Source organism: Bufo gargarizans, chromosome 1, assembly GCF_014858855.1.
Source record: "Bufo gargarizans isolate SCDJY-AF-19 chromosome 1, ASM1485885v1, whole genome shotgun sequence".
Taxonomy (NCBI): domain Eukaryota; kingdom Metazoa; phylum Chordata; class Amphibia; order Anura; family Bufonidae; genus Bufo; species Bufo gargarizans.
Genome location: NC_058080.1, coordinates 189723155 through 189745035, shown reverse-complemented (window position 1 = coordinate 189745035; position 21881 = coordinate 189723155).

The window sequence follows — 21881 nt, the reverse complement described above, 5'->3', positions numbered from 1 at the left end:
CCTCATACTTCAAAGACCATAGTCAGGAACAGACCAAAGTTAGGGCAGGCAGAGTAGGAGCAATTTCCAGGTCAAAACAGAGGTCAGGAATAGGTCAGGCAGCGGAGGGTGAGAATCGAGTAAATGGTAGAAGTCAGGTCACGGCAGACAAACAAATGCAGCACAACTCTGAAAGAACTAGCAAACTAGGAACCTATTGCCCAGACACCCTCCCATAATGGAAGGTGCCTTAAGTACCCAAAAGGTATTAAGCCATAGGCTGGTGTGAATTCGGGTGCACATGTGCTGGCCTTCCAAGAGCCAGAAGGAAATTACACCCTACAGGCAGAGGGAGAGGCCTTGCCGGCGAGAAGCAGGCCACAATCTGCCAGGAAGAAGAAGAAGCAGGCAACTCCAGAGACTGGGCCTGCTGCAACAAAGCGGAGGAAGACCATCAAGTCTGGGCCACCGGAGCAGGAGAAGGAGGATAAGTGAAGCTGCGCTCATGCCCATCTGGAGTGGAGTCGCGACAGACACAGTTGCAGATTTAACATTTGGCTTGCAGTCAGTGTACGGAAGAATTCAGAGGCTGAAAGTCGTGCTTAGGTTATATCCAGTAGACAGGGTGAATGTCTTATTAGATGTGTCTAGAAATTCCTTCTAATCAAATTTGTTACGAATTTCACAAAAAAGATCAGATTCTAGCAAATCTGAAACTTGTAAATAATGTCAGAGAGACATTGACATATATAACCACGGGTAAATGCATGGATGATGGTATTAACAAGCTGCCTGTTTAAAAACACACTGCGTCGTCGCATTTGTTATGCTTTTTTAAAGTAAAAACATTATAATTATTGTCCCTTACTGGGGGCAGATGCCTGCCAGTGTTTATACACACATAGTAGTATAAGAAAAAAGCAGAGACTTATTACTAACAAGCGCAGAAAAATTCTCACTATTTGGGAACAACAGCATAGTGCAGCACCTCAAGGACAAAGCAGAAGATGTGCAGCCATTTAGGGGTATTAATAGTGGCAGCAGCTGAAGCACAGTACGGGACACCATGAACAGGCAGACAGCGGCAGTTGCATTGTTGGGATGATGATGAATAGCCATTGCCAGCTATGGCAGATCAATTTATTGTCATCCGGCGGAGATGTGTGTAAATCCTCAAAGATTCATGTGCCGGATTCATTTTGACAAAGATAATGTTGTGGACACTTACTAAAGGGGTTGTCTCGCTTCAGCAAGTGGCATTTTTCATGTAGAGAAAGTTAATACAAGCCACTTACTAATGTATTGTGATTGTCCATATTGCCTCCTTTGCTGTCTGGAACTATTTTTCCATCACATTATACACTGCTTGTTTCCATGGTTACAGACCACCCTGCAATCCATCCAATCCATCGTAGTCAGAGAGAGCTGAGCATAGGAAGGGACAGAGAGTGTAGGGAGTATAATAAAACATTTTTTTGTACAAAAACGTTTCAGAGACCCAAAAGTCCTTGTAAGGACTATTATGTGTGACAGCGGCAATATATGTTTGTAGAGCAACCTGCACTAAATTGCTCAGTGTTAGGGCTCATTCACACGAAAGTGTGCTGCCCGTTGCCGTATTGCGGACCGCATTTGTGGATCCGCAATACACGGGAACCGTTCCGTGTGCATTCCGCATCACGGATGCGGACCCATTCGCTTCAATGGGTCCGTAAATCCCAAGATGCTGAATGGTGCGGAACAGAAGTACAGAAAGAAACACTACGGAGTGCTTTCTAGGGTTCCGTGCCTCCGCACCGCAAAAAGATAGAACTTGCTCTATTATTTTGCGGAACGGACCGATCGCGGACCTATTCAAGTGAATGGGTCTGCGATCCCCATGCGGCTGCCCCATGGACGGTGCCCGTGCATTGCGGACCCAAAAGTCCTTTTAAGGACTATTGTGTGTGACAGCAGCAATATATATTTTTAGCGCTTCCTCCGCTAAATACGGTGTAATAGGCCGGTGCGGACAGAATTATTTGTGCCACATCTCCTGTGTAAAGTGTGCGCATCCCTAAAATATCAGTGACATGCAGTGCACTTTTTCCATAGACGGTGTCCACTGCAGACGGTTAAATTATCTGCGCAACATCTCCTGTTTAAAGTGTGCGCATCCCTAAAATATCCAGTAGACACTGCGAACACTGACATTACCTGTGGTACCTGTCCTGTATAACGTTTCCTAATCACAAATACCTTTGTAAACTTTTTTACGCTTCCAAATCCTACGCTACTGTACGTGTGACATACTCATATCCCAGTTTGCAGGGCGGTGCAGGACAGCACTGGTCTTCCACTAAGTCCAGTCTCAGTAGCCAGGATTCTAGTCAACACAATCCTCACCCTGATCCCCCTTCCTCTCACCATGTACAGTCTGGTTAAACAAGTGATCTCACCCTCGGATATTCCAAGGACCTCTTTTTATGGCCATTACTTGATTTGGCCCTCTCGCCAAGCACGCTTGAAGAGGGACATGAGATCTTGTGCCCTGATTCCCAACCTCTTGAGCATCCACAGTCACAAGAACATGACTGTGGGGAATGGCAATTTGTGTTTAATGAGGTGAATCATTATGATGAGACACGATTGCCAATGAGTCAAACGCAACTACTGTCTCAAGAGGTTGATGAAGAGGATGAGACATAGTTGTCAATCACTGAGGTTGTGGTTAGGTCAACAAATCAGCAGGATGATCAGAGTGAGGAAGTGGAAGAGGAGGTGATGGAAGATGAGGTCACTGACCCAACCTGGGAAGGTGGAAAGCCGAGCAAGGACAGCACTAAAGAGGGGTAGGGATCTGCAGCGCCGCAACAGGCTGGAAGAGGCAGTAGGGTGCCAAAAGGTAGAAGGCGGGCCACACCAAACAGGCCCGCAACTGTTCCACAGAGCACCCCCTTGCAGAAATCTCCCTTGCCAAGGGGTAGATTTTCCGCAGTATGCCGCTTTTTAGAGGAAAGTGCGGACGACAAAAGAATAGTAGTTTGCAACCTGTGCCATACGAAAATTAGCCGGGGCGTGAACACTAGCAACCTCACCACCACCACCATGATCCGCCACATGGCATCCAAGCACCGTAATAACTGGGACGAGCACCTGGGTCCACAATTTGTGTCTGCGGGTCACACCACTGCCTCCTCTTCCCCTATGTTACATGCTGGCCAATCCTCTGTTGAAAGCGGAGGCCCAGATGCCTCCCGCCCTGCACCTGGACCTTCGCCAGCACCATCAGCGACCACATCCACTTCCATGTCCCAGCACAGCATCCAAATGTCCTTACCCCAGGACTTTAAACGCAAGCGAAAATACCCAGCCACCCACCCACAGGCCATAGCACTAAATGCGCAGCTTTCTAAATTACTAGCCCTAGAAATGTTGCCATTTAGGCTTGTGGACGCTGAGGCTTTCCGCAGCCTGATGTCATCGGCGGTTGTCCCGCATTACGCAGTCCCCAGCCGCCACTATTTTTCAAGGTGTGCGATGCCCGCCTTACACCAACATGTGTCCCGTAACATCACACGTGCCCTGACCAATGCAGTTACTGGGAAGGTCCACTTAACCACGGACACATGGACAAGTGCATTCGGCCACTGATGCTACATTTCCCTGATGGCACACTGGGTGAATGTTGAGGATATCGGGAGCGAGTCGTACCCTGGGATGTGCTACCGACGCCAAGGATTGCCGACCCTACGTTGATCAGGATTTCCGCCAGCACCTATGTTATTGGCTCCAAACCCCACCTCTCCTCCTCCGCCTCCTCCTCCACTTTCACCTCCGATTTATCCATGTTCATCACCAGTCAGTCATCAGTCGGTAGCTGGAAGCAGTGTAGCACTGCAGTGGGGAAGCGGCAACAGGCCGTGCTGAAGCTAATATGCTTAGGGGACAAACAGCACATCGCCACAGAGCTGTGGCAGGGGATAAGAGACCAGACTGAGCTGTGGCTCTCGCCACTCAACCTACAACCAGACATGGTTGTGTCTGATAATGGCTGTAACTTGGTGGCGGCTTTGGAGCTCGGCAAGCTCAGACACATCCCATGTCTAACCCACGTGTTGTTCAAACTTGTGGTTCAGCGGTTTCTCAAAATCTACCCCAATTTGCCTGAGCTACTGGTGAAGGTGCGCCGCGTGTGTGCACATTTCCGCAAGTCATCGACAGCTTCAGCCAGTCTGTCAACGTTGCAGCAGCGGTTGAAATTGCCAGCTCACTGGCTGTTGTGCGACGTGAGCACGCACTACAACTCCATGTTCCACATGTTGGCCAGGCTTTGTGAGCAGCAGAGGGCAGTAGTGGAATACCAGCTGCAACAAGGTCGTCGCCTTTCCAGTCAGCTTCCGCTATTCACAAGCGAGGAGTGGGCATGGATGTCTGACCTCTGTGAGGTTTTAAGAAACTTTGAGGAATCAACACAGATGGTTGACGACAGCGAAGTCTTGCCTGTTGGTACTCTGGCACACATGGCTGACTTCATGTTAGGCTTCCTTTCTCACGACCTGCGCATTATACGCATTTTATATAACACGGGTTACTGTTTGTTCACCCTTCTCGACCCCCGCTACAAAGAGAACTTCTCATCTCTCATTCCTTTAGTGGAGAGGACGTGCAAAACGGTGCAATACCAGAAGGTCCTTGTTGAAAAATTGCTCCAGAAATTTCCATCTGACAACGCTGGCAGCAGAGTCCGTAGTTGCTTGGCCAACCGAGGAGGGGAGACAAGGGGAAGACACAGCAGTTCCAACAGAGGCAGGGCAACACTCTCCAAAACCTGAGACAGTTTCATGACACCCCGCCAGCACCCTTACTCTGATGCGCAGTCTAGTGTCACAAGGAGGGAAAATTTTTGGAAGATGGTGAAGAAGTACATAGCAGACCGTGTGAGAGTCCTCAATGATCCCTCAGTGTCTTACAACTACTGGGTGTCCAAGCTGGACACGTGGCACGAACTGGTGCTCTACACTTTGGAGGTGCTGGCTTGCCCTTCCGTCAGCGTTTTTGTCTGAGCGGGTTTTTAGTGCTGCCGATGGCATTATACCAGATAAGCATATCCGCCTGTCAACTGAAAATGCTAACAGGTTGACTCTTATAAAAATGAACAAGGCCTGGATCGACCATAACTTCTCAACTCCACCAAAGGAAAGCTGATGAACATAAAAGCACTTTAAATGTGTTGTTTATAATGTACTGAATAAACTGTATTCCAATGCACCCCTTCCACCACAAGCAAGGGTATATGGTTGAATCTTCCTGTCACGGCTGAGGATGGGGGAAACCCTCAGCCGTGAGATGCCAGGTGTTGAAGTGGCTACTCGGCCATGAGGCCACAGGATAGGGAGCAGGTCACCTCCTACGGCATCCCTAGCCTGACCCTAACTCCTAACCTGCATGGGCCGACCTTTAGGGTAGGAGGGCCCATGCGCAGGAACCTCGGAGCCCTATCTTACCCTCCGCAGATCCCTGAGCTAGGAGCTGGGTAAGACGACCTACTCCTCCTTGACACGGAGGAGCAGGAGCCTCAATGGCCAAGCTGTTGGGAAAAGGGGGACAGAAACAGCAATACGGAAATGGCAGGCGAACAGAAGTTCACCAACCTGCCACAGCCTTGCTGACTGGATCCCTAAACAGACAGGGATCCAGAACCGTATGCTGCACAGACACATATGAAAGTCCCAACAGAATAACATCCACCAACAACACACAGATGACATAAAGATAGCAACAATACATTTTACCATCACATAGACCTATGACCACAGTGGTGGCTCTCACAGGCAGAATGGGAAACACAGGAGGCTGCTCCAGCTAGCAGGGTTGCAGCAACCTACTGAGCCCTGGCAACGCCCCAGACTATATAGGCCAAGAAGCCACACCCACAGTCGGACACACCCAGTGACATCACACACACTGGGAAGGGAGTTAACCCTACAAACACCACAGAAGGGAAACTCACATAAAAGGGAAAGTGTCCAACAGAACACACTGTGGCTGTTGCCGCTGGCCACGACATGGGTGGCAGCCGTCCAGGGAGTCAGCCCGAGGGCCGGGACAGTGCCACCACAAGTACACAACCACCAAACGTTGCCACGGGCAACCACAGTGCGGGGAATGATGTCCGTGCGCACACAAACATAAAACACAGTGCACACCAGACATACAAACGTGCATACACACACAAGGCTGTTGTCCGCGGCAACCGCACTGAGGCCAACTACATAATGCCTCAGCTGCGGTTGACACAACAACCACAACCGCGGGCAACTGTATGCGGCTCCCAAGGAGTCACGACCATAACCGTGGCCGTGACACTTCCTTTTCTCATTCTCCTTCTCCTCTTCCATCATATCAACACATGCTTATTAGTGACATATAATGCCCTTGCATATATGCCATTCGCATATAATGTTTTACAGGGTCAACTCACCAGCAGGCACTCACCTACAATGTTTTACAGTGTCAGCTCACCAGCAGGCCCTCGCATATGATGTTTTACAGGGTCAGCTCACCAGCAGGCCCTCGCGTATAATTTTTTAGAGGGTCAGCTCGGCAGCATGACCTCGCATATAATGTTTTACAGGGTCAGCTCACCAGCAGGCCCTCGCATATAATGTTATATAGGGTCAGCTTACCAGCAGGCCCTCGCCTTTAAATTTTTAGAGGGTCAGCTCACCAGCAGGCCTTCACCTACAATCTTTTACAGGGTCAGCTCACCTGAAGGCCCTCACCTACAACCTTTTAGAGGGTCACCTTACCTGTAGGCCTGCATCTATAATCTTATACATGGTCAGCTCTCCGGCAGGCACGCACCTTAAATCTTTTACAGGGTCAGCTCACCTACAGGCCCTCACCTAATTATACCTAATAAGTAATTTGCGTGCATGCTGACTTGCTTGGATGGGTTAGCCGTAGCTGTTTCTCAGGCTCCCACTCCGGAATCGAACCATAATTCCCCTATTACCCATGGTCTACATGGTTTGGGCTGAAAATAACATCGAAAGTTGATAGGGCATATATCCGAATGGATTGTCACCGTCACGGGAACGTGCGATCATTCCCACGTCATCTAGAGTCACCAAAGCGGCAGCAGGCCCTCGCCCATAATGTTTTAGATGGTCAGATCAGCAGGCCCTTGCTCCAAATGTTTTTGAGGGTCACCAGCAGGCCATCAATCATAATTTTTCAAGGCTGTGTATGATGACCTCTTTTATATGTAATAAATGGTGTATTGGAGTGCCGGTTCCTTGCAATTTTAATAGTGTAGGAGCCCCACTACATGAACAATTGTACCACAATGTGAATGAGGACCTCCTTTTTTGTGATATGTGATATACAGGTTGTATTGGAGTGCCTCTTCCTTGTAATTTTTGGCAGCACTTGCACTTTATATACAAGTAAATATACAGGAAAGAATGTTTACTAACAATTTTTACTTTAAAATCCATTTTATCTTTGGTTTGGTGCGTATTATTGTCAGTCTGTAAAAGTGGCGTACTACTCAGACAACATCGCTCCCAGCAGCGACCTGGAAGTAGAGATGCATCCAGACATCTTCCCCATGCTGTTTCTGAAACATTTCGGTGGTGTTTCCATCATTTTCTGACCTTTTCGTATGAACCAGACACCCTCCCCTCTTCAGAGCAGGGGGTGCCTGGTTTAATGCTTGGGTTCTCCCATTGATTTCCATTATACTCAGGTGCTCGGTAGACCACCCGAGCATCCCGATGTGTTCGGCCCAAGCCCCCAAGCACCCGAGCACTATGGTGCTCGATCAACACTAGCTGATAGTGCTGTTTGCACTTAAGACAGCCACCCACAGTCTGACTCGCAGATGACAATGCACAGGTCTTTAGTTTTCAACTCTATCATTTACCAGATATGTTATTATGAGGTCCATGAATAAAAAAAATTACAGGTTTGTTTTTGATGTACTGATTATTGAATGGTGGCAAAAATCAAGGTGTCTCCATGTGATGGAGGCTACCAGGTGCAAAGGAGAGTGTTTAAATGCCAGGTAAAGGCACATACACTACATATTTTTTCTGTGATTTATGATTATATTTTCATCCGCACAATGCTCCGTTTTGTGTAGGATGCCTTTGTGGTGCATGTGGACCGCGCCGACATCCTCCACCGTATGCAAAATATTTTTTGCTGGGGATAGTCGTTTGCTGCGGTCCACATGCGGTGGGGCTGCTCCCCCAATGAAAAACACGCTACAGTGTTAGGGGTTGAGCAGCTCCCCCAGATTTGCCACTATATTTCTGTGTTTTTGTCTTGTTTTATATGTAGTGTATGTGCCTTTACCTGGCATTTAAACACTCTCCTTTGCACCTGGTAGCCTCCATCACATGGTCTGATATGGGTGTGGCTTACAGTCTGGCTTTGTTCACATTGCACTAGTTGTCCTGCTAGGCGGTTGTGTGGAAGCCTGGCTGTGAGCTGGATTACATCACCTTCAGACCTTGTTCACACCATAGGTAGCGTAGTGGTAGGACCCCTTGCCATGCTGAGAGCCGTGACGAGGTGCATGTGGGCTCCGATATCTTCCTGACAGGAATATATTGGCAAAAGTCTCAGCTTTTAATATCTGCATTTATGACTAGCCAGTATAGTCAGTGGCATATCCGTTTGGTGCATTTTTTCTGTGATTTATGATTATATTTTCATCCGCACAATGCTCCGTTTTGTGTAGGATGCCTTTGTGGTGCATGTGGATCGCGCCGACATCCTCCACCGTATGCAAAATATTTTTTGCTGGGGATAGTCGTTTGCTGCGGTCCACATGCGGTGGGGCTGCTCCCCCAATGAAAAACACGCTACAGTGTTAGGGGTTGAGCAGCTCCCCCAGATTTGCCACTATATTTCTGTGTTTTTGTCTGATGCCCATAAACCACAAATGTCTCAAAATGTTAATATTAAATTTGGGCACCAATTTCAATATCTGGGTATTGAGGTGACTAACAACATTAGTGATTTCGAGAAACTTAATCTATCCCCAATGCTCCAAAAATTGCTGCCTGGAGTAAAGTGTTCCTTACAGAGATTGGTAGAGTTAAGTTAAGAAAAATAGTTTTGATGACGCTTCTGTCCCTGCCACCTCACATCAGCACTGGTATTCTGTGTAGAACTGCTTCGGGGCATGCGCAGTATCCCTGGAGATTTTTTACAAAGCTACTTCCCCGGAAGCTCTTAACTGCTCACAGACAGAAAGTTACATGTCCGGTACTCGCTCAGGAGTCCAGGATCTGTAATTAATAAAAAATAAATTATTTGACTGATGACATGTACTAAACCTGTAGGGCTTACGCTTTAGCCCTGGAAGTAGGAAGAATTGCATATGCCATTATCAGGGGTCCCTCCGAAGCACAGTTATCTCTATGCCTTAGAAGCTGTGGGAATGTTCAGGCAGCAGTTAGTTCAGAGCTGGGGAACAGCACCAGCCCTGAACTGCTGAGTTGAGACAACCCATTTAATATGGAAAAAGTGGCATCCATGGTTGAAACTGGCAATCCTACAACATCCTAAAATTAGGCGTAGGTTAGCCTTACATAACCCCTTGTTGTATTTAGTGCCGCAAGGTCAACATTTTAAGGGCCTTGCTCATACTCCAAACATCTTCAGATATTTTTAACATTGCTGCTGTTTTTTGTTAAATAAAAAAGACAACTATAGATCTCTTCTTACTAACAAAAGTGTATTGACGCACCGAAAAGTGCTGAACTGCTTTATTATAAATGGTAAGAAAATTGCTGCTGGTTTTAAGAAAGAAAAAGGTACAATTGCACAGCAATTACAGCAAAGTGTATGCTGCTGCTGGTGCTGGTAAAAAGCCTAAAAAATACTTATGAATTGTCACAAAGCAGTGGGTGTGAACCCACTGTGCCACATGTTCTACCTCCTCTAAGGGCACTGTCTAAGTGAACCCCTCAATCTTCACAGTACCCCTGATGGTTGGGATAGACTTTCCCGAGGGGAACACCAGGTTGCTCCCCTTTGAGGAGGATTGGCACACAAGGCAGCTGGTCCAGGCAGACCAGGAGGTACCTGAGCAAGGTACCAGAGGTACAGACATAGTCAGAAGGCCAAGTCGTAATCAGGAGCAACAGTTGAGGACCGAAGGATGAGGCAGAGGCGAAGTTAAGCAAGCAATAGGTCAGGGCAGGTGGCATAGGTACAGGTCAGGCAATCTAGATCAGCAACAGGAGAGTCAAGGCAAGCAGGCAGGGATCACACAGGAAAGCAAGCAGAAATAATGGCAACCTAGCAGGACACAAGGACCTTGACACTGAGGCATCTAGGTAGGGGGCTGAGCCACTTATATATGTGCAGGAGGGCTCGGATTGGTCAGAGAGGTCACATGATCTTACCCATAAAGCACAGGAAGTTACGCGTGCCGGCCCTTAAGGAAGTGCTGCAGGGAACAAGCAGCAAGAATACTGTGGCCAGGGCTCAAAGGAAACTGTGCAGCAGATTCAAGAACAGCAGTGCCTACATGGACAGAGCCCAGGACTGCAGCAATGAATGGAAAAGCACTTGCAGCAGATCACCTGGACCGCGGCAGTAAGCCGTGCACAGCAGTCGTTGTTACAAGAACTGTAAACTTTTTTTTTTTTAAAGGCTGGCTGTTCATGCAAAGAAGAAAAATTATATTTGTGCAGTACCACAGGTTTTTGCTGTATTTTTATTGCATTATATCAAGCTTCCCACATGCCAGCAGTTGCTCTCATTATGAAACAGACAAACAGAGAACTCTGACTGAGGCATCTTGCACATGAACGTGTGCGACCCATGGCCATGCTTCAGCCCGCAAATTGCGGGCCACAATGCACAAACAAATACCGTGGGGCAGCCGCAGCAGATTCACTTTAATAGGTCCGTGATACGCCCGTTCCGCAAAAAGATAGGACATGTTCTATCTTTTTGCAAAATGGAAGTACAGGATGAAACCCCACGTAAGCACTCCGTAGTGCTTCCGTAGGGTTCCGTTCCGCACCTTTCCGCATCTCCGGATTTGTGGACCCATTCAAGTAAATGGATCCGCATCCATGATGCGGAATGCCCACGGAACAGCGCCCGTGTATTGCAGATCCTCAAATGCGGTCCGCAATACGGCCACGACGCTATGCTTTCCCTGATAAAAACCCTGACTTTTCTACCTACTAATTCAGTCCACCTAACTAAACTGTAGTTAAAACACCATAATATGCCTGGTTTGTGTCTGTAATTGGTGTCTGCCAGCACATGCATCCTTTCCTATGGGAGTCTCAACTCAGAATGGCATCTGTGCTTTACACAGAGCTGAAGGACCTTTGAAAATCTGGCCCAGTTGGGAGGCAAAGCTTCAATTAAATGTGTGCTTCATCCAATAACAACATACTGTATATTATCTCTAATAGTGTCACCACCAGACATCTGAGAAGCTCTGACAGACGTCTAGAATCTCCTCCTTGAGGTTCCTTTGTTTTGCTTTCATTTTCTCATCTCGTTAGCCTCTCTCAGCTGTCATGTAGTTGCACTGATTGCATCCCTTTAAATCCTTTTCCCATAGTGCATCACTTTGCGGTTTATACAACTTCCTGGAGTGTGTGCATGCTGTTCCTACTTCTGAGTCTTCTACAAGATAAGTTTTGTTCATTTATTTGTGTTTTTCTGTTTGCTGGATCCCAGGTGACCCTGACTCCCTCCGTATCTAGTGTAGGGAGCCGGTGGTCATGTCCCCTCACTATTATAGGGTGTTCAAGTGTTATACAGTCGAGGTACGAGGATATGCGATCATCTACCATTGGGATTTTCGCATAGGCTGAGCAGTCAGGGAGAGAGCCAGGTCTGATGCAGGGCTCTCCCTTTTTGTTCCTTAGGTTTGGATCCTGTCAGTCGTATATTCATTTTGTGTTTTCTAGTTTCCAGCACACCTTCCGTGACAAATAGCCCAGTTTGGATAGGAAAAAATGTTTTATAGAGGACCAGAGTGCCCCCTGTACTGGTTTACCGCCTGGTATATACATTTATACCATCGGTACAGGGAGGAGGAGACGGCCCTGTTTCTCAAGGGGCGTCTCCTTTTCGCCAAGCTGTGAGCTGGCCAATCACAGCAGCAGAATACCAGCATGGAGGGCACAGTGGGCAAACGGAGCTGCACATAGAGAAACTAGTGGGAGCTGTAACATGACTTCACTATGTCCTAAACAGCCCACTAGTTATATGATAACATCCGGACCCGTGAAAGGTCCTCTTTAAGTTAATAGATTCCATTTATGAAGTGTTTTTGTGGGGATGGAAAGCTCCCAGAGTAGGTAAAAGATATTTAAAGGGCATCTGTCAGCAGATTTATACTGATGAAAACGGCTTACCTGTTGCATGTGTGCTTGGCAGTTGAAGGCATCTGTGTTGGTCCCATGTTAATATGTGCTCGCATTGCTGAGAAAAAATGTTTTAATATATGCAAATTGGCCTATAGCTGCAATGGGAGCATTGCTCTTACTCCTAGAGGTTCTGCTCTCTCTGCCACTGTTACGTTCTTTGCACTTTGATTGACAAGGCCAGTCAAAGAAAACATCATCACTCCTAGCCCTGTCAAAGTGCAGAGGGTGCAGCAGTTGCAGAGAGAGTAGAGCCTCTAGGCTTAACGGCAACGCCCCCATTGCTCCTAGAGGTTCATTTGCATATATTAAAACATCATTTTTCTCAGCAATGTGGACATGTATGCACATAGGACCAACACAGATGCCTTCAGATGCCAAGTACACATGTAACAGGACATCCAGTTTCATAGATGCAAATCTGCTGATAGATGCCCTTTAACCCCCTAATGACCAGGCCATTTTGCACCTTCGTGACCAGACTGATTTTTGCAAATCTGACATGTGTAACTTTATATGGTAAAAACTTTGGAATGCTTTTACTTATCCAAGCAATTCTGAGACTGTTTTCTTGTGACACATTGTACTTCATGTTAGTAGTAAATTTGAGTCAATATGCTTCACCTTTATTTATAAAAAAAAATCAAAAATGTAATTTTTTTTTTAAAAACTAGCAATTTTTAAAATTTGAATTTCTCTGCTTTTAAGGCAGAGAGTGATACCTGACAAAATAGGTATTACTTTACATTTCCCATATGTCTACTTTATGTTGACATCATTTTGAAAATGTCATTTTTATTTTTTAGAACATTAGGAGGCTTTGAATTTTCTAAGCAATTCTTACGTTTTTAAGAAAATTTCCAAAACCCACTTTTTTAAGGACCAGTTCAGTTATGAAGTCACTTTGTGGGCCTTGTATAGTAGAAAACACCCAAAAATGACCCCATTTTAGAAACTACACCCCTCAAGTTATTCAAAACTGATTTTGCAAACCTTGTTAACCCTTTAGATGTTCCACAAGAATTAAAGGAAAAATGGAGGTGAAACTTCAAAATGTCACAATTTTGGGCAGATTTTCAATTTTAATCAATTTATAGCCACTTTTGGCTTTCACATAATTTGTAGATTTTGATGCCATACCTGGCCCGTTTGTTGGGCAGGTATTGGCAAAAATGCAGTCTGCCCTTGAACTGCACAAGGGATGCTTTTGGTGGGGTGTGTACCTGGCCAAACTTGAGATTATAGTAATCTATAATGGGACGAATTTTGTATAAACGATCATATCCAGGATCGTTAGGGGGTGGACAATCTGCATTATTGTTATAATGTAGAAATTTCAGGAGAACCTCAAATCGGGCCCTGGGCATAATAGTGCGGTATATTGGTGTGTCATGTAAAAGGTCATTACTCCAATATGACCGTAGTGATGTTTTTTTAACTATAAGCCATATTAAGTATTAGACCCCCAAATTTTTTCATTTACACAGGGGTCGTGGGAGTCCACTGAAGGGGTCTTGCATAGTATGCGTTGTGGTGGGCGGCTAAAAATGTATTGGCATAAAGATTAGTTTGCTCCACCATCATGCCTATCATTTCATCTGAAAAAAAAAAGGTGAAAAAAATATGCTTCCTTGAACCCTTCAGTGTTCACATGAAGGCCTGTAGTTGCCATAAAGTCCAGCACCTGAGGTACAAAGTTAGTAGCATAAGTCCAGCTGGGGTCATTTGTAGAAGCTGATGCACTGCTAACTCTACTGCGTCTGTGAGAGGGTTCGTCAATTGATGAATCAGAAGAAGAGATATACATAAGAAAAGATTCTTCTTCTCCACTGTCAGACTCTGAGGCTAGTATGGCATAAGCCTCCTCGACGCTGTACACCCATTGAGACAATTTGTAACTTTAACAACTAATACTGACTTAGGAAGTACATTTTTTTTTTTACTAATAAATAGTCTATCTAACCTATACCAAAAATAGAGCGCTAACCCTGATGAATGCCTAATACTAAGATAAGGACCCCAATATGCTAAATGAGCCCCAGTTTTTAAAGTGCTCCAAAAGCAGTGGAGCTTTATATCAGTCACTGGTGACAGAAATGTATCACTGCTGGCAAAATCAGTAACAAGGACTGGTCACAGATAAAAGATAGAGGTTTGGAGGTATGGGGGGGGGGGTTGAAACGCAGAGTATTTATAATCAGAGACAAGTACTGAGGTACCCAATCTTTTTTTTTTTTTTTTTTTTTTTTACAATAAACGTTAGTCTAAATTACCGTAAAACTAGAGCTCTAACCCTGATAGGACCCTAACTAACCTTAATAAATTCCTAATGCTAAGACAAAAAGCTTTCTGACAGGTTACTGACCGGAACAAGTCATTGATATGGATGACAGGGACTGGGGGGTTTATTAAAGGGTAATTGGGGGTGCTGATGTACTGTCACAGTGATAGGTCATATACTGTAGTATAACACAGTGATAGGTCATATACTGTAGTAGGGACAAAAAGGGGTGATGATGGTGCACTTTTAGTTTTTTGTTTTTTTCTGACAGGTCTTTGGCTCTGGCTCCGATACATTTCCTCCAGAAATTTCCTCCAGAAATGAGAGGATCGAAGCTGAGAGATAGCTTTTTGCTACATAATTCATTGTAATTGGTCCACTGTCAGGAATGAGCCAATCACAATGATAGCTGGATTGGACTACAGTAGGAGATGTGTGCACATGCGCACGATCACTGACAGGGAGGAAGAGACCAATCACAATTGTCTGCAGCAGGTACCACAGCTGATTGGTCCCTGGCCGGCAAGCGGGAGATGTTTGATGATGGACACAACGGGTAAGTGGAGCTTTGGGCACACAATCGCTTAAATACAACTTAAAGAGAGAGGAACAGACGAATCACAGTGATCTGTGGCCGGGACCACAGCTTATTAGTCCCTGGCCGTCAAGCGGGAGTTGCTCGGTTCCTGACACAGTAGGTTAAGTGGAGCTTCAGGCGAACAATCTCGACCGGGGAGCATTTAAATTAATGCCGTGCATGTACAGTGGAATACGGTCTGGCACAGCAATCCCCGCCGTACATGCACGGCATAAGGATTTTAGGGGTTAAATATCTTATACTTATTCTTGGAGCTTTCTGACCCCACAGAAACTCATAATAAATGGAATCTATTAACTTATAAGTCAGCGGGTTGATACAAGTTTTGTCTAATGGGCACTTTTCACTTACAATGATTTATATGTAATAAGTAATTTTCTAAAACTGCCTAAATATTTTCCTGTTAGCATAAATTGATAGACCAGTTATAGGAAATATTTTTTACTTCTTATATTACGAAAACTTATATAATTTCTAAATGCAGCCTTTAAACTAGCAACAATAAGACAACAGCTGTTTATTTGTTTATTACCAAATGCAGATGTGAAGGGAGATTCATGCAGTCAGGGGAGTTACATTTTTATTTTCCTTCTCCCTCATTAAGGGACATTGGATCTAGAGACTGATGCAAGTAAATAGGTAAAGTAAAATGCAGTCCCACTGGAGTTAGCTCCAGCTCAGTTGCCAAAAAGAAATAGAGGCAGAAAAAATAAAATGATTGTTAGAAGTTTGCTTCCCTTATATTTGTTTAGGCAGGTAGCAGCTGTGTTATATACACCAGGTCTCACCGGCAAGTTCTAGGGAGATTCACTAAGATCCCAATGGAAAGAATTTTTTTTTATCCATGTTTGAGTTATGCAGGAGAAATGTTAGCTAGGAGTCTACAAACTTTATTTTGCAAAGTGTAATCTACTGTCATCAAACTGTAATATCATATATTTTTCTTCCAAAACTGGGGGGAACGTGGCAATGCCTCTTATAGGCCAAATGCTAATGTCATCAGCATGTGGGAGGCAAGGTGAGGTGAGGGCAGCAATGCGCTGTGCATTCACCCCGCTGGTCTTCTTCAGGGTCCCACTCTGTACTGTGTCCTGACGACGCACAGCACCAGGACGGAGTACATGTAGGCACGCACTATGACCTGATGCTATGTGATGTCAAGTCACAGCACAGGCCGGAAGAGGATCAGGAAGTGGTGAGTCCTGGATCTGCAGTGCTATCTGGAGCAAGTGAGGTAAGTTTTATTTATTTTTTTACCATCTGATCTGTGGTCTGATAGGGGTCCAATCTGAGGCTAATGGGGACTGGGGGTCTCATGGGAAGTAAATCTGAGGCTGATGAAGGCTGGGGGGTCCAAACTGAGGCTGATTGTGGCTGGAGGGTCTGATGGGGGGCTGATCTGAGGCTGATGGCAGTTGGGGGGTCTGATGGAGGTTTGCTCTGAGGCTGATTGAGGTTGGGGGTCTAATGGGTGACTAATCTGCGGCTGATGGAGGCTGGGGATATGATCTGAGTCTGGGAAATCTCATGGGAGGCTTATCTGAGGCTGATTGAGGTTGGAAGGGTCTTTTGAGTTTGGCCGCCTTTTTATAAACTGGATATGCTTGTTGAATAAGGACCTTATGGATAATGGTGAAGTATCTAAGAGATTTCCTCTGTCTCCTCACCTCTTCTCTATGGTAATTGAACCTCCAGCAGAGATAATTCAACTGGGCAGGGATATTCAGGAATGTTAGGAGATAGTAATAGTACATCATAGCAGCAGGTGACTTCCCATCATTTGACGTACTGTTACGTCATACTGATTGGGTGGGGGCCGGCAGTCAATGATAGCGGGCCCCTGCTGTATTAGCATAGAAGGTGTTTGCGGTGGGTGAGGGATCCTATGAGCCGATGGATGAGAAGCCAGCCTGATGCTTTGCAGAGGCATCAGGATCTGCCTTCTACGGAAGCCTAGGAGACTCAGCCCCCAGGTTGTTAGTGTATTGTAGATGTATTGTAATGCATTGCAGAGGGGATCAGACCCCCAAAAGTTAAACAGGGGACAGAAATAAAGTTTAAAAAAAAAAAAAAGTGTTTATAATGTTTATAATAACAAAATAAAAGTTTCGAGTAAAAAAAAAACCGCCCTTTGCCCTGATTTTATAATAAGAAATAGAAAAAAAAAAAACACACGCATATTAAGCATCGCCGCGTCCGTAACGACTAGATCTATAAACATATCACATAATCTAACCTGTCAGATAAAAAAAGCTATTATTTTGTCACCTTACATAACAAAAAGTGATAAAAAAGGCATATGCCCTCTAAAATGGTACGAATCGAACCGTCACCTCATACCGTGAAAAATGAGCCCCTACATAAGACAATTGGCCAAAAATTAAAAAAAATGCTCACAAAATATGGAGACACTTAAATATGATTTTATATTGTTTTAAAAATGCTCGTATTGTGTTAAAGTGAAATAAATAAAAAAGTAGACATATTAGGTATTTCTGTGTTCATAACAACCAACTCTCTAAAAATATCACATGACCTAACCTCTCAGATAAACACTTTAAAAAAATAAAAATAAAAACTGTGCCAAAAAATATGCACCCCAAAATAGTACCGCCGCCTTTATTGACACGCCGGATCTCAGTGCCGGGACCGCGCACCCAGCCCGCATGCGCAGTAAAGGGCTGCTGTAGCGCGATCCCGGCTCGTACACTCAGCCAGCTTCAGTTTCTACTGCGCATGCACCCGGCATCTTCTGTAACTGCGCTAGTATGTAAGGCTGGCGGGCGCATGCGCAGTAGAAACTGAAGTCGGCTGAGTGTATGAGTCGGAGCCGGGATCGCGCTACAGCAGCCCTTTACTGCGCATGCGGGCTGGGAGCGCGGTCCCGGCACTGAGATCCGGCGTGTCAATAAAGGCGGCGGGAGGCGGGAAGAGCAGCATTCGAGACGCCTAGGCGACTGCCCCCTTGACTTCAAACCTGACTTGAAGCAGGGGGCAGCGGCTGAATAAAACAACGATTTCTCCAGGAGGCTACATGCGGCTAAACAATCAAAGAGTGCATTAGGAAACTACTCTGCAGCACTATAAGGTACTATTAACAGTTTAGTATCCGTTTTTTTGGTGACAGGTTCCCTTTAAAATTCTAAGCCTTCTAACTTCCCAAAAAAATAAAATTACATTTTCAAAATGATGCCAACATAAAGTAGACATATGGGGAATGTTAAGTAATAAATATTCTATGCAGTATCACTTTCTGTTTTAAAAGCAGAGAAATTCAAATTTAGAAAAATTGCTAATTTTAAAATAAAGGTGAAATACACTCACCTAAAGAATTATTAGGAACACCTGTTCTATTTCTCATTAATGCGATTATCTAGTCAATCAATCACATGGCAGTTGCTTCAATGCATGTAGGGTTGTGGTCCTGGTCAAGACAATCTCCTGAACTCCAAACTGAATGTCAGAATGGGAAAGAAAGGTGATTTAAGCAATTTTGAGCGTGGCATGGTTGTTGGTGCCAGACGGGCCGGTCTGAGTATTTCACAATCTGCTCAGTTACTGGGATTTTCACGCTCAACCATTTCTAGGGTTTACAAAGAATGGTATGAAAAGGGAAAAACATCCAGTATGCGGCAGTCCTGTGGGCAAAAATGCCTTGTTGATGCTAGAGGTCAGAGGAGAATGGGCCGACTGATTCAAGCTGATAGAAGAGCAACGTTGACTGAAATAACCACTCGTTACAACCGAGGTATGCAGCAAAGCATTTGTGAAGCCACAACGTGCACAACCTTGAGGCGGATGGGCTACAACAGCAGAAGACCCCACCGGGTACCACTCATCTCCACTACAAATAGGAAAAAGAGGCTACAATTTGCACGAGCTCACCAGAATTAGACTGTTGAAGACTGGAAAATTGGTTTCTTGAACATGACAATGAGTTCACTGTACTAAAATGGCCCACACAGTCACCAGATCTCAACCCAGTAGAGCATCTTTGGGATGTGGTGGAACGGGACCTTCGTGCCCTGGATGTGCATCCCTCAAATCTCAAAGAGAAAAATGACTAATACAAATGGTCCTTCTGACCCTAATACTTTTTTTTATATATGTGCTGTTTCTTTAAAACTTCACTTTTATTTATTGCATTATCACTAAAAAGACACTTCTATTTCAAATACTATAGACTTATTTATAACTCTCAGTGGCTTGCAGGCTGGTTATATTTCTACTCAAACGGCATCTGCTGTTTATATCACTTTCCACCAGGATTCTATTGATTGGTGACCTCAGTCGCTCGAGCGCACTGACTAGCAGTCATACAGACTGATTGTTTTTACAGCTTAGTTAGCCCTGCTGTTTATAATTCCTCACAGCAGAACCTGAAGGGTTAATGTATTGTATTATACCTGATACCTGCATGATCCCCTGAAGACGCTGGGTGTCCAGTGAAACATGTCGGGACGCAGGCTGTATGCGTGTGTGTGTTTTTAGGTCAGCCGGAGTGCCTGACTGTCAGCTGGAGTGCCGGAGTGCCTGAGAATAATACGATACATTAACGCTTCAGGTTCTGCTGTTAGGAAATAAAAAAAGCAGAGCTAACTAAGCTGTAAGAACAATCAGTCTGTATGACTACTAGTCAGTGCGCTCGAGCGGCTGAGGTCACCAATCAGTAGAATCCTGGTGGAAAGTGATATAAACAGCAGATGCCGTTTGAGTAGAAATATAACCAGCCTGCAAGCCACTGAGAGTTACAAATAAGTCTATAGTATTTGAAATAGAATTGTCTTTTTAGTGATACTGAAATAAATAAAAGTGGAGTTTTAAAGAAACAGCACATACAAACCGGATTCCAAAAAAGTTGGGACACTATACAAATCGTGAATAAAAACGGAATGCAATGATCCGGATGGTCCGGATGACATGGCGTCCCAGATTTCCAAAAAGAACTTCGAATCGTGACTCGTCTGACCACAGAACAGTCTTCCATTTTGCCACACTCCATTTTAAATGATCCCTGGCCCAGTGAAAACGCCTGATCTTGTGGATCTTGCTTAGAAATGGCTTCTTCTTTGCACTGTAGAGTTTCAGCTGGCAACAGCGGATGGCACGGTGGATTGTGTTCTCTGACAATGGTTTCTGGAAGTATTCCTGAGCCCATTCTGTGATTTCCTTTACAGTAGCATTCCTGTTTGTGGTGCAGTGTCATTTAAGGGCCCGGAGATCACGGGCATCCAGTATGGTTTTACGGCCTTGACCCTTACGCACAGAGATTGCTAGATTCTCAGAATCTTCGGATGATTTTTCGCTGGGTAACACCTTTCTGATATTGCTCCACTATCTTTCTGCGCAACATTGTGGGAATTGGTGATCCTCTACCCATCTTGGCTTCTGAGAGACACTGCCCCTCTGAGAAGCTCTTTTTATACCCAGTCATGTTGCCAATTGACCTAATTAGTGTTAATTGGTCTTCCAGCTCTTCGTTATGCTCAAATTTACTTTTTCCACCCTCTTATTGCTACTTGTCCCAACTTTTTTGGGATTTGTTGACACCGTGAAAATTTGAATCAACGTATTTTTCCTTTAAAATGATACATTTACTCGGATTAAACGTTTGATCTGTCATCTACGTTCTATTACAAATAAAATATTGACATTTGTCATCTCCACATCATTGCATTCAGTTTTTATTCACAATTTGTTTAGTGTCCCAACTTTTTTGGAATCTGGTTTGTATATAAAAAAGACGTATTTAGGTCAGAAGGACCATTTCTATTAGTCACTATAAAAGGTAACGTCTCATATGTGCTGTGAGGTCTCACCCAAATTGTACAATTGCTAAGCGAAGAGGAAAATGGGGACAGCAATATAGGTCATCAATATCTGAATGGTGGCGGTCCCACACCTGACACCCACGCCGATCAGCTGGAGGCGGCGAGCTTCAATATACTGCATGCCGTCTCCCCGGGAGTGGTGGTGTAGTGTAATAACTGTTACGCTGAACGCTCCGGGTCCCCTGCTGGCCTCGGAGCGCTCACAGCGTATGCCCCCAGGCAGCACTCCAGCGTCTCGGCGTGTGCGTCCTCGCTCTCTAGGGCGCGCGCGCGCCGGGACTCCTAGATTCAAAGGGCCAGTGCACCAGTGATTGGTGCCTGGTCCAAAGGGGTTATTAAGGGTTAAGGTTTGTGAGAGGCAGTGCTGACTTAATTAGGCTGCACCTGTGCACTGCCCATTTATACCTTCTCCTCCCACAGCTTCCTGCCGGATCTTTGTGCCTTGTGCCTCAGAGAAAGCATTCCCTACTGTGTTAGTTTGCCTTGCCTGTTGCCGAACCCGTTGCTACCGTCTACTCGCCTCTGAACCTTTGCCGCCTGCCCTGACCTCTACTACGTCCGACTACGCTCTTGCCTTCTCCCTGTGTACCACGCCTTATCAGCTGCCAGAGAGGTCGAGTTGTTACTAGGGGACACGACCTGGTAGTTACCGCCGCAGCAAATCCATCCCGCTTTGCGGCGGGCTCTGGTGAAGACCAATAACTACTTAGAACCGGTCCTTTAGTACAACCCGCGCCATCGCCTCTCTGGTCCAGAGGATCCACTACCTGTCCTGCCGGTACGTGACAATAACA